General features: G+C 38.6%; 1 pseudogene; it reads left to right on the forward strand.

Moving 5' to 3' along the window:
* Positions 1–12,211: 12,211 nt before the first annotated feature.
* Positions 12,212–12,851, forward strand: LOC147482191 (uncharacterized; annotated as a pseudogene).
* Positions 12,852–13,068: the final 217 nt, after the last annotated feature.

Consider the following 13,068-nt stretch of genomic DNA (forward strand, 5'->3'; position numbering starts at 1 on the left):
ATCTGTTTACTGCATGGATGATGACTTTCCTCAAGAATTTTTAATACCCACTCCGCCCACCCCTGATTTAAAACCTCTTCCTTCGGAATTAAAATACGTACAGCTTGATCCAAATGGTCGTCACTCAGTTATCATTTCTTCACAATTAACTGATGATCAGGAAGCTCGTTTAATTAATGTCATTCAACAACATCGTTCTGCTATTGGATGGTCCCTCGCTGACATTAAAGGCATTGCACCTACTGTGTGCACCCATCGCATACACCTTGAAGAAAATGCTAAGATGTCGCGTGAACCGCAGTGTCGACTAAACCCTACCATGAAAGATGTGGTACGAGACGAAGTTTTAAAATTACTCGATGCGGGTATTATTTATCTTATCTCTGATAGTGTTTGGGTGAGTCCAATACATGTTGTTCCCAAGAAATCTGGCATTACAGTTGTGAAAAATGATAAAGATGAATGCATTTCCGCTCGTATTCCAGTGAAATGGTGAATATGCATTGACTATCGCAAACTTAATGCCGTCACTCGTAAGGATCACTTTCCACTCCCATTCATCGATCAGATGCTCGAACGTTTAGCCGGTCATGCATATTCTTTTTTCTTTGATGGTTATTCAGGTTATTTTCAGATAGTCATAGACCACCGCGATCAAGACAAGACCACGTTCACCTGTCCATTTGGTACATTTGCATATAAACGAATGCCTTTCGGCCTTTGCAATGTACCTGGTACTTTCCAACGCTGCATGCTTCACATTTTCAGTGATATGGTTGAACGTTTTATGGAAGTGTTCATGGACGACTTCTCCATATATGGAGATTCTTTTGATAGTTGTCTATCAAATCTTGAAAAAGTCTTTACACGTTGTGAAGAGAAAAACCTTGTTCTTAATTGGGAAAAATGTCATTTCATGGTTACAAAAGGAATAGTTTTAGGACATATCGTTTCAAAGGACGGAATCGAAGTCGACAAAGCTAAGATAGAAAAAATTGCTTAACTTCCTATACCAAAATCAGTTCGAGACATTCACACATTTTTAGGACACGCAGGTTTCTATAGGAGATTTATTCAAGATTTCTCAAAGGTTGCTCGACCTTTAACCAATCTCCTGCTTAAAGATGCCGTTTTTTATTTCAGTTTCAATTGCAAACAAGCCTTTGAAATTTTAAAAACCGCATTAACTACTGCTCCCATAATTCAACCACCTGATTGGTCTAAACATTTTGAATTAATGTGTGACGCGAGCGACTATGCTATTGGAGCTGTACTAGGGCAACACCGAGAAGATAAGCCAGTTGTCATTTACTATGCGAGTAAAACCCTTAATGAAGCTCAACGTAACTATACCACCACTGAGAAAGAGTTTCTCGCCGTTGTATATGCTTTGGATAAGTTTAGTCCCTTACCTAGTGGGTTCTCCAACTATTGTCTACACCGACCATGCGGCGCCGTTATCTATTAGCGAAAAAAGATGCAAAACAAAGGTTGATCCGATGGATTCTCCTTTTGCAAGAGTTTACTCTAGAAATTAGAGATAAAAAAGGTTGCGAAAATGTGGTTTGCAGACCATTTATCCGCGACTTGTCGATGATGTTGATACTAATACCGAATCTATCACGTGATTCCTTTCGGATGAACACTTGTACTCTTTTTTTCGTCCCCTTGGTACGCTGACATAGTAAATTACTTAGTTACCGAAGAAGTCCCTTCATCTTGGTCTCGTAATGACCGGAAAAAGTTCTTCTCCACTGTGAAATTTTATTTCTGGGATAATCCCTACCTCTTCAAGTATTGTTCAGACCAACTAATCCGCCGTTGCATCCCTGATTGGGAACACAATGATATGTTATCCTTCTGTCATGAACAATCTTGTGGTGGTCATTTTAGTGGTAAGAAAACTGCGGCCAAGGTCCTACAATGTGGATTCTATTGGCCAACTCTGTTTAGAGATGCACATGAGCATTGCAAAGCATGCAATCGCTGCCAGCAGCTATGACGCATTACTCAATGAAATATGATGCCCTTAAATCCCATTTTAATTGTGGAAATCTTTGATGTATGGGGCATCGACTTCATGGGTCCATTTCCAAATTCACATGGCTTCCTATACATTCTAGTAGCAGTTGACTATGTATCAAAATGGATTGAGGCATTGGCATGTCGTGCTAACGATCATAAAAAAGCGCGTTTTGTTAAGTAAAGAGAATATTTTCTCTCGATTTGGTGTTCCAAAAGCTATAATTAGTGATGGGGGAAAACATTTCTGCAATAAAATTTTTGAATCATTAGTAAAGAAATATGGAGTCACGCACAAAGTGGCAACTCTGTATCATCCTCAAACCAATGGTCAAGTAGAAGTCTCTAATAGAGATCAAATCCATTTTGGAAAAAAAACTGTCAATCCATCTAGAAAAGATGGTCTCTACGATTATCCGATGCTTTGTGGGCATCTGAGCGACTTTTAAGACACCTATAGGGATGTCTCCTTATCGCCTCATTTTTAGAAAACCTTGTCATCTGCCGGTTGAACTTGAGTACCGTGCTCTATGGGCCATCAAAAGCCTCCGATTATAATACTAACGCTACAGCGGCAAGAAGAAAATTGCGCTTAAATGAGCTTGAGAAAATTCGAGAGTGATGCCTATGATCTCTCGAAATCCTATAAAGCCAACATGAAAAGAGTGCATGACAAGCACATATTGAGAAAAGAATTCAAAGTGGGTCAAAAGTTTTGTTGTACAAATCAAGATTACACATTTTTCGGAAAATTAAAGACTTCGATGGTCCGGTCCTTTCACCATCTCTTTGCCATCACCCCCTTATGGGGCTATTTCTTTGAAAAACGTAAATGATGACAGCGAATTTCAAGTAAATGGCCAACGCCTTAAACATTATCATGAGTTGCGTCTCCAGATGTCGAAGAGACTCTTCTTAATGATCCAGTCTATATAGACTAATAGATTCGATGGTGTACTTCTTTCCATGTGTTTAAACAGAGAAAGTACGCCATTTGGGTAGCCGGGCCCTCTTCTATTTTCTTTGCTAAAAATCCCTAGAGTGTGTGGTTGCAAGCGCCGGAACCATAGTCCACAAAAAACTCTACTTCAGAACTGAATATAAATGTCTTCTCATACTCGAGCAAACGTGTCTCCTGGAAAACAATGGGTACCAAAAATTTCAACTCCTTCTTTCTCCTCCCTTTTCTATTCTCTTCCTCGCGAACTCCGACTCATCATTTGGTCCAAATCTCACCCATCTCAAATAGGTAATGGTCGTAGTACTTTTGCTCGAAAGCGACGGGCGAAAAGGATGGGGTGGTGTATGAACTGTCAAACTCCTTTCGTCCGTGTCTTGATCTTCTATCCAAGATGAGCGGTATAAGGTATATTATTGTCGACACCACCTCGGCGGGATAAACTTCGTCGTCGTCCCGTTGTTCCCCGCGAGGTTAGGATTAAATCTTGAGGATCGGCGTTAAAAACTCACATTTGTCTTGAGGATCGGCGTTAAAAGACTCACATTCGTCTTGAGGATCTGATGTTAAAAGACTCAACATGTATATACTCGTTTTTCCCTTAGCACCAACCATGGTGCCCAAAGAGAGTCATGATATGCAACATTGGACATTTCCTAGTTCGTGCGGGCAATGGATTCCACCAGGCCAACCCCGATCGGTTTTCTATGTGACTGTATCAAGGGGAGGTTTGAGGCTATACCATATGTACTAAGGGTAATATTATTACTAGACCATTGCACATTGGTCGGGGATGGTGCGATCCCGAACCCCTAGGCCCCATAACATAAAGGTTAAACCCGCGATCGGCGGGATTGGGTTCGCCCCAGAGCTGACATGAAAGTTGCCTGAGTTAAGCTGTTGTGATGTGTTGTTTTATTTGGACTTCCGGTGTTGTTGACACGTTCCTTTCGTCTTGTACATTTATATATAAAAGTGTAAATAAATAAAATCCATAAAAAAATAATAATAATAAAAAATAATAAAAAATAAAAATAAATAAAAAAAAAATTTGAGTTTGAATGTGATTATGTCATATTCCAGTGAATGGAATTTTTAATGCCGATCATTTTGATATATCATTGGTTCAATTTGGAGTTAAAACGAATCGAAATTCCAAGTTTGAAATTTCAGAACAATTTGGGACATAAGGGGAATTTATGGAATTCATTTGGGCTTGGGCAAAAAAATTGGACCTAACCCAAAATCACTGACCCGGCTACAAAAACCCACACGCGGGGAACCCACGCGTCCAACCCTCTCATTTCTTCCCCCTTAAAATCCGGATCTTGGTCTCCCTCACACTTCCCTCGCGCACGCGACTCTGCAACAGTGAATTCAACCCGCGCACGCGGGCCAAACTCCACCAAATTGAAAATCCTTCCTCCAGCACCATCTCATCCACCAATCCTAGCTATTTCAACCCTCAAAATATCATCTACACCGCGCTATGGTAGCACGAAGGAGAATCACAGTTGAGAGGAATTTCGAAAACCTCTACAATTCCGGGATGTTTCACCCATTTTTCGATGAGGAAATTGCTAGTAGAGAGTGGGAATATCTATTGCATCGAATTCCATTTCGATTACTCAAAGATTTAGTGTTGAAATTTTACAACAATGGAGGTTTCGGGGTGATGAATTTTGGATTACGGCGGATGGGTTGGAGCGTGAACTCACTTATTTGGAGTTAATATCGAATCTGACCGATTCCGATAAACTCGATAGTGCGACCACTGTTATTGTCGAGTATCCGACTCTGAGGGATTTGATGTTTGACACGCTTTCTCGAGGGAGAGTACAATGATGGCTCGAATCGCGTGTACCGGCAAAGACTTTCGCTCGAATGCGAAACCAACTAGCCGTCACTCAATGGCTGGCTTGCAACGTCATTGGAACTTCAAAGACGTCTGACGTGAACAAGACATTCTTGCACCTGCTGTGGATCCTCCAGGAGAAGAAGCACACTTTCTGTATGGTCCATTTTCTGGGCCATATTCTTACGACCGCGTCAAACAGGTCAGCTCCTCTTGCTGTACTTGTTACTCAGCTTATGCTTAATTTAGGGTTCCAGTCCGCTACTCCTTTCATTCCAACAAGGTCTTTCGAGAATTTCAGAATTTTCGAGACTTGTGTTCTGGACCACTGGGACCCAGTAGCTAGAGATGACATTGAGCGTGATAACGTACCTCCTCCTCCCCCTTCACCACCCGACTGTTTTAATGAGGCTACCATGCACCGAATCAACACTCCCATGGAAGCCTTGAGACACATGAACACTAGTATGCGCGGGATGTTTCTTCGTCGGGGAAGAGATGATTACTTCCCAAAATGACTTCCAAAGAAGAAATGCGCCAATTGCCAAGGCTGTTTCGAGAGAATGATGTTGGCAAATCAGCTGCAATTCAAGATCGATTACTCTGATCTATATGCCACATTTCAGACCGGTCATTTCGGCCAGAAATTAAGTCCCGGCCGAATGCGTAGAAACCGGGTTCATCTTACGCTAACCCGGAGGATTCCCAGATAGGCTTTTATTTCCCTTATGCATTGCATTTTTAGTTTTCTTGTGATAAAAATATTATATATCGGTTGATTTCTCATAATTTTGTATCTCCAGACGGTTTGAATGAGAAATTATTTAAGTTATGCAATTATTGTAATTCCTACTATATTAGTTGTCCCTTGATGCATTGGGCCTACTCTCAAAGCCCAACGGTCGAAACCAAACGGATGATTCCAACGGTCAGATGCCCAACGGTCAGAAATCAAGTTATAAATACAACTCTCCTTTTCCACTTTCACTCATTCCCTTCTCTCCCTCTTCACAAATTCTTTTTCACATATTCTCAATTTCTTGAACATAATGAATCAAATAGAAGCGATGGGAAAAGGAGCAACGAATGGGCTATCACAAAGTATTAAGTGATAACGGTGTTTATCATTATTCTCATGTCACTCATGCATAACATGATCCAGAACATCTAGATCTATGTAACCATCTTTTTTTCTGATTTTCATTTTGTATATTAGTATGGTGTGTTAAATAATTCTCACACATTTGTACGGGTTATGTATTAAATGGAGAAGTTCCGTATTAAATATTTGTGTATATTAGTTGTCTTTTCCTCTCTAAAAAAAAAATAAAAAAATAAAAAATAAAAATAAAAATAAAAATAATAATCATAAAATAAATAAGTAAATAAATAAACAAACCATAACAAAGAAAGGCCGTCTAAAACTCACCAAAATAATTAATTGTTACATATGGTGTTCAGAGAAGATCGTAATGCGCTACAAGGTGCATAAACACTTGTCACACATGCATTTCGATTATTCTATCCATATTCTATTACTGAGTTATGATCATCATTTCTGAAATTACGTGTAAGTCTAACTACCCTGTGAAACTTTCCTCCGTATTTTCTAACATTGAACCATCTCATTAATTGTATTTGGATATCTGACATGACAAGACTTACTGTGGATCCCCTATGATGTTGTTCATAATCACATGGGTCATTAACTACACTTGGAATGCAGATTGGTACAGACTCATAGATTGGTTATAAATCTCTTCTTTTTCAGCCATTCTTATTCAAACAGTTTTCACTATCCTTCCCTCAGTAATACTACCAATGGATCAACCAAGAAAAATAATGGCAGAGAAAGACTACCTGAAAACTTTCGAAGATGGCCGGTTTTCTCCTTATTTTGACACCGAAATCATATGTCGCGGATGGACGCCTCTTCTATATCATTCAGCAACTGGTTATTCCCGAGAATTGGTTTTGATGTTCTAGCAATTTAAGCGGATCTGAAAATGGAAAATTCTACTTCAATGCCTATGGACAACGTTGAATTGACTAAGGAAATGATCTCGACATATTTCAAATCCCAAAGAATACCGGGGGTCCCTTTTTCAAGAGTCATCATTTGATTCCGCAAAAAACTTTACTCACGAGCTACCGTATCTCATGACGAAGTCGGAAATACACATCACATTGTTCTTCAACGCTTTTGAAACAGAATCAACGTGTTGTGCTCCACTGGTTGGGACACAATGTGGTAGGTACATCACACCAATCAGAAGTCACAAAGCCTCAACTTCACCTACTTTGGATTTTGTAGACTCAAAGAGATGACTTTTGTCTAATCCAACACCTCTGGAACGTAATCACCAAGAAAACAAGAAGGTCAGCACCCCTACCCACTTTAGTAATGCAGATTATGATGCGTTGGAGTTATCCAGTAATTTTTCTAGAGACACCCCTTCAAAGAGCACAAATAAAAGTACTCCAAACAGATTACTCCGTTGGTTTTTGGACTCCTGATACTCTGATAGAGGAACAGAACGACCAAAGCTCAAATTCTGACCATTTATTTGATGAAAATGCCATGCTGAACATTATTAATCCCATGGAAGGCATTAAACTTCTTCATCATGGTTTGAGGGAACTACACGCTCATCAGAATATCATCATCACAACTCTTCAGGATTTCCAAGATCGTCAAGCAATGCATGATGTTGAACAGGAGGAGATCTTGGAAAATCATTCTCAGTCCTTGCAAAATCACGCTCTCCTAATGGAAAATCAAACTGTACTCTCTGCAAGCCAAGAGGACATTCAGATGCAACTCGGCCAACAAATGGAAGACCTAAACAGTCTGGTGCACGATATGCGTCTCCAAGATCAACATAACAATCCATAATTTTCTACTATTACTAAGTCCATAAATAAATACTCATATATGTTATTACATTTTTCGTCGTATTATGAATTTTGTCTTACTTTTGTGTCTTCTTTTGTATGAAATGCTTAATAGGATTGTCATAATTTGCGTTGTGACTAATATAATTTAACATGTGTTTACAGGAGGGTTTATTCTCTTACATACTCATTTATCCATCCAGTTTGCCTTTGTCGTTACCTATTTCTTTACTTCATCCACTATGGCGTCTTCATCAATTGCATCTTCATCAAACATGGTACCTCTCAAACTCATTCCTGAGCAATCCTTTCAGTCTATGATGGATTCAAATACCTATGGCCATCTCTTCCGTGACTACATTACAAACATCGGATGGTCTTCCCTAATTCTTCAACCTGACCAAACTTATTCTCTGAGTTTGGCTCCATACTTTTATGCTAATATGGAAGACACACCAGCATTCAACCATGCGCATGGTTTCTACTTAGACGGGTTCACAATCCAAGTTGGTGACACACCTCATATCTTTTCTGAACAACAACTTGCACTAACTTTGGATCTTCCATATCACGATCCTGTTGCATCATCGCATTACATCTATCATAATTCTTACCGTGCCTTTTAGTGGCAAGCGTTTCGTGAAACTTACGGTGATGGTCTTGAGATTAAACGAGAAGGAAATGGCCATGTGGCATGGCGTGACGTCACCATTCCCTTAGCAAGCATGACCATGAACATGGGGACTGCGATGTTATTTGTACTCTGAACATTATGGGAGATTGGCATTTTCTCTCCGCCAATGAGGTCGCTATATTGTATTGATTGCCCTAGCTCAAGGTCATACATTGTTTAACATCATAGGTTGTGTTATCTCCAACCTGAAATGAGCTCACACTTTTCAGAATCAGTATATACTTTTACCGGTCACCGCTTGCCGAATCATGAAGACACATTTCCCACAGTTTGCAGCTACTTTTCATGACTGGGTCAAGGTAGATGCTATGTGCCCAGCAAACAGAATCATTCGTTCATTGAGATTTTGGCAATGGAAGCGTCCCGCTCGGTACCTGAGGCATGTTCGTTGTTACCCGTAGGATGAAAATATGAAGACACATTTGAGGAAATCTGGAAACGAAGACTGGGCAGAAATTTGGCAGACTATTATCTTTTGGCGCGATGCTAAGGAAATACATTTCCTTCAAGAGGACGCCAGAACTTCACATCCTACTGGATGGTAAACTTGAGCTTGCCATTGTACATATATCTAGCTAAACCTTATGTTTGGTGTGCTATTGTTTTTCATGTTTAGGTATGCTATTGTTTTTATTTAGGTGTGCTATGTTTAGTGTGCTATTGAACATTTTCTTGTTTTTTTTTTTTTTTTGAATAATATATTATGTTCTCCAACCTTTACGTTCCAACAATCTAGCCCTAATTTTGCTCCACGGTTCTCGGTACTTTCTCTCTTTAATTATTGATACTTGAGGACTAAGCATCATTCATTGGGGGTGCTTTACCCCACAGCAAAATATTAGGCAAATTGTAACTTTGTATATAGTTTTATTTTTCATGTTAATAATTGTACTTAGTGACAAAGTCTTGTTTCCTTTTCAATGATGAAAATTGTCTAGAAATCTCACATTAGTATCCGAATTAGGAGTTGTTTTAAGAAACTTAAGATAATATGTATGCAATAGTTTATACATCTTTTCATGAACATTCATGTATCGAGTATCATCGATTGTACATAGCGATAAGTTTTGGAACAAACGCGGTTAGTTAAACTATAAATCCTGTGAGAATCTAACCAAAACCTTGACATGAGTGATTTGTGTGTGATGACACGAGGAGTAGTTTTTTTTCGATTAGAGAAAATCACGCATCTACTTACTTGATCACTACCGACCCTAGAAGAATTTAGGCCATCTTTGGATCGACATAGCTAAAAATTCTTACCTGTTACAAATTTTACCGCTAGTCACTCCTTGAACCTTTCATCAAACCTTTCACTTTCACCAAAAAAATCCTTACCCATCTATTAAACCAAATAAAAGAACCTACCTAAGTGATGAGTATGAAAATATGATGAAATGTGGAAAGAATAAAGAGAAAGACTTGTCCCAAATAAAAGTCAGTTATTTGCCTCAGGAAAGAAAAATAGAATCATGTTCTTAAGCTAGTTTAAAAAAAAAAAAAAAAAAAAAAAAAATTAGAGAGGCTTAAGAACAAGGTTGGAAAACTTCGGTGAGAAGAAAGAAAAAAACAAAGATTTCTCTAGTGTAAATATATGAAGACCCTATTCTCTCATACTCGTAAATTTTAATTATCCATTTCCATTTTCTTGTACACTATCACCTAAGCCCCACAATACCTAATAAAGACATCTAGCTCAATTAGGAGTAGGGTGGTGTGATAATAAGTAGTAGGCGTGATTGATCGACATCGGCTCCTCATTTGTCATTGAGATGTGAGGAAACGTGTGCCCACTTCGCACAATTGGAGATTAACAAATCCCAGTGGAAAAAATTTTTGAGTGAAATTGTGTTTTGAGACATACCTGTGAGAACCCATTTAGGTACACTCTCCAAAGGATTCAGAAACAACCCTGCTAGTACATTTCAAAGAAAAGTTCACTGCATGCATGATCATATGTAGATGTTTTAATTATTGAATACATATTAACTTGAGTTTTAAAGAAATCAATCCTCGTTCCCTACTAAGGAGATGTATGGATATCTGAGATTAATTTAGGAAACGAGTTTCTGTCACTGAGTCATTGTAGTATAAATGAAGTTTGTGAGTATCTTCTCTGGAAAACTCTCACGAGGCTATAACTCGTCCACTAGAGAATTCCTAGTGGTTTAAGGCCTTGTTGCATATGGTTAATGCAACCGCACTCTGCGAAACGAGAATTAGTTAGGACTACACATTTTTGGCCACTTATCTGTTTTAATGTCTCTTCTTTGCTTGAGGACAAGCAAAGTGCTATTTGGGGGTAGTGTGATAAGCACCCAAAAGTGTATTATGAAATCCCGTTGAGACATATAAATTTGGTTAACTATGTGTTTAATAATCATGAAATAAATATGTTTTCATACTTTTGCAGGTATTCGCAGTAAACATGGAAATATGGTTTAAACCTGCAATAAAGCACGAGGAACGACATGTATATGAATTCTTCCAAATCCGCACAGAAGCATCAAATTTCCGAAGCTCCTACCTCTTGAACCAGGACTCCAAATGCGACAAGTGAGCTGCTCAGACAATCAGGGCGATGAACTCTACGCATAGGCGGAAAGTTGTAAAATTGCCCAAAGACCGGACTGCCACTGGACTGCACATAGGACCCACTATACGGGCCCGCAAGATTGGATGAGTCATCAATCATGGAGCATGTCAAGACAAAAATGACAAATTATTGGTGCAAAGTTGACACCTTGCATGTAATTAATTAGATTAGGTGTTAATAATGAAAAAAAAGGCAAGGTGTCACTTTGTTTTAATGTGGTGGATAAAAATGAAGTAAATGTGGTTTGATGTTTCACATGGGAGGAAATGAGATGTCTCTCAAATGAAGAAGAAAATAAAACAAGGGGGGGCACTCCATTTACTCCCTTGACTTCTTTTCCTTACCTTGTATTATTTTAGTTCCTTAGTCATTCTTATTATTTAGTTTTTAGTTTTGTAAGAAAAAGCTTGTAATAGTTTTAATGGAGGAAACCTTGGTTTTCTTCTAGAAAATAAATAAAAAGCAAGTGAGTTTAGTTAGTTTATCTTCTTCCTCTTTCTCTCTCTCTCTTCTCTCTCTTTTGTTCTTCTAGTTTGTAATCCTTTATCCCAAAGATCATGAGCTAACTTCCCTTTTGGGGAGTTAATCCAACTCATGTGAGGGAAAATAATTGTTGTTGGTTTGGTAGGTTGTTAAGAAGAATAACTAGACCTACATCCTATCCCAAAATGATAGTTAGTGTAGTGTCTAGTTAGGAATCAAGGAATGAGCTTAGAGATAAGTCATTGCTTGATTCCAATTGCTAACATGTATGAGTTTAGAAATGAGCCATACATGTTAGGGATCAAGTTTTCTTCCATTAGGGCTTGTCTATGAGTCTAGGAAGAATCAAATGAACTTTTTCAAATCAACAACTAAATGTTATTTTCACATGAGGAGGATTAACTCTCCACCTTTTATTTAGTAAATTGTATTTTGTTTTAGTTGCATATTTCGAATCTTAATGTTTTTATTTAATGTTTGTGTAGGTAAGAATCTTAGTTTTAATATAAACTTACTCACTAGTTTCCTAAGAGTAACAACCAATTTGTAGTTGTCCTAACCTTTAGGTTGGTTCGATCCTTATTTCAACTTTACGAACGCGAGGATCGTGAGTAAGAAACTTTGAGTTCGCTTTTGCATCAAATTAGAAAGTCAAATCTCTAACGTAGTAAAAAAAAAAGCTAATATAAAAAACCATGTTTGACGGGTATGCAAAAGGTGGTTGCTTGCATTCGTTTTCTTGCATATGGTTATGGTGCGGATGCGTGGGATGAATACGTTCAAATCGCAAACAGCACCCTTTTCGAAAGCTTGAGGCATTTTGTGATGCCATGTTGGCGGTCTTCAAGGAAGAATATTTTAAGGCTCCAAACGAAGAAGATATTCAACATCTACTTGCACAAGGTGAAAATCATGGCTTCTCGGGTATGCTTAGAAGTTTGAATTGTATGCATTGCTAATGGGAAATGTGTCCTATGGCATGGCAAGGTACACATGTAGGACATAAGAAGAAACATACAATCATTTTGGAAGTCGTTGCCGATCAAGACTTGTGGATTTGGCACTTTTTTTTGGTATGGCGGGTTCAAACAACGATGTCAACGTACTTCAACGTTCTCACTTTTTTGACAATCTTATGTATGGTGATGCTCCTCGTTGCAATTATACTGTGAATGGTCGCCAATACAAAATGGGTTACTATCTAGCCGATGTGATTTATCCTAAATGGGCTACACTTGTACAAACAATCCCTTACCCAACAACTCAAATAGAGGAATCCTTTGCTAAGACGCAAGAATCGTGTTGTAAAGATGTGGAGCGTACATTTGGTGTCTTACAAGCTAGATAGGGGATAATCAAGAGGCTGACGCAAATGTGGAGTAGGGATGATATTAATCGGATAATGAAAACATGTATAATTTTACATAATATGATTGTCGAGGATAAACGAGAGATTGATATCGAAGATTGGCAAATTGACATAGATTGGGAGCCACCAGTCGTATTGCATGTTGTCGGGAATCAAAATGAGGAAATTGCAAGAAGACCTAACACACTTCGTTACA

The sequence above is a fragment of the Coptis chinensis genome, chromosome 8, assembly GCF_015680905.1.
Source record: "Coptis chinensis isolate HL-2020 chromosome 8, ASM1568090v1, whole genome shotgun sequence".
In the NCBI taxonomy this organism is placed as follows: Eukaryota; Viridiplantae; Streptophyta; class Magnoliopsida; order Ranunculales; family Ranunculaceae; genus Coptis; species Coptis chinensis.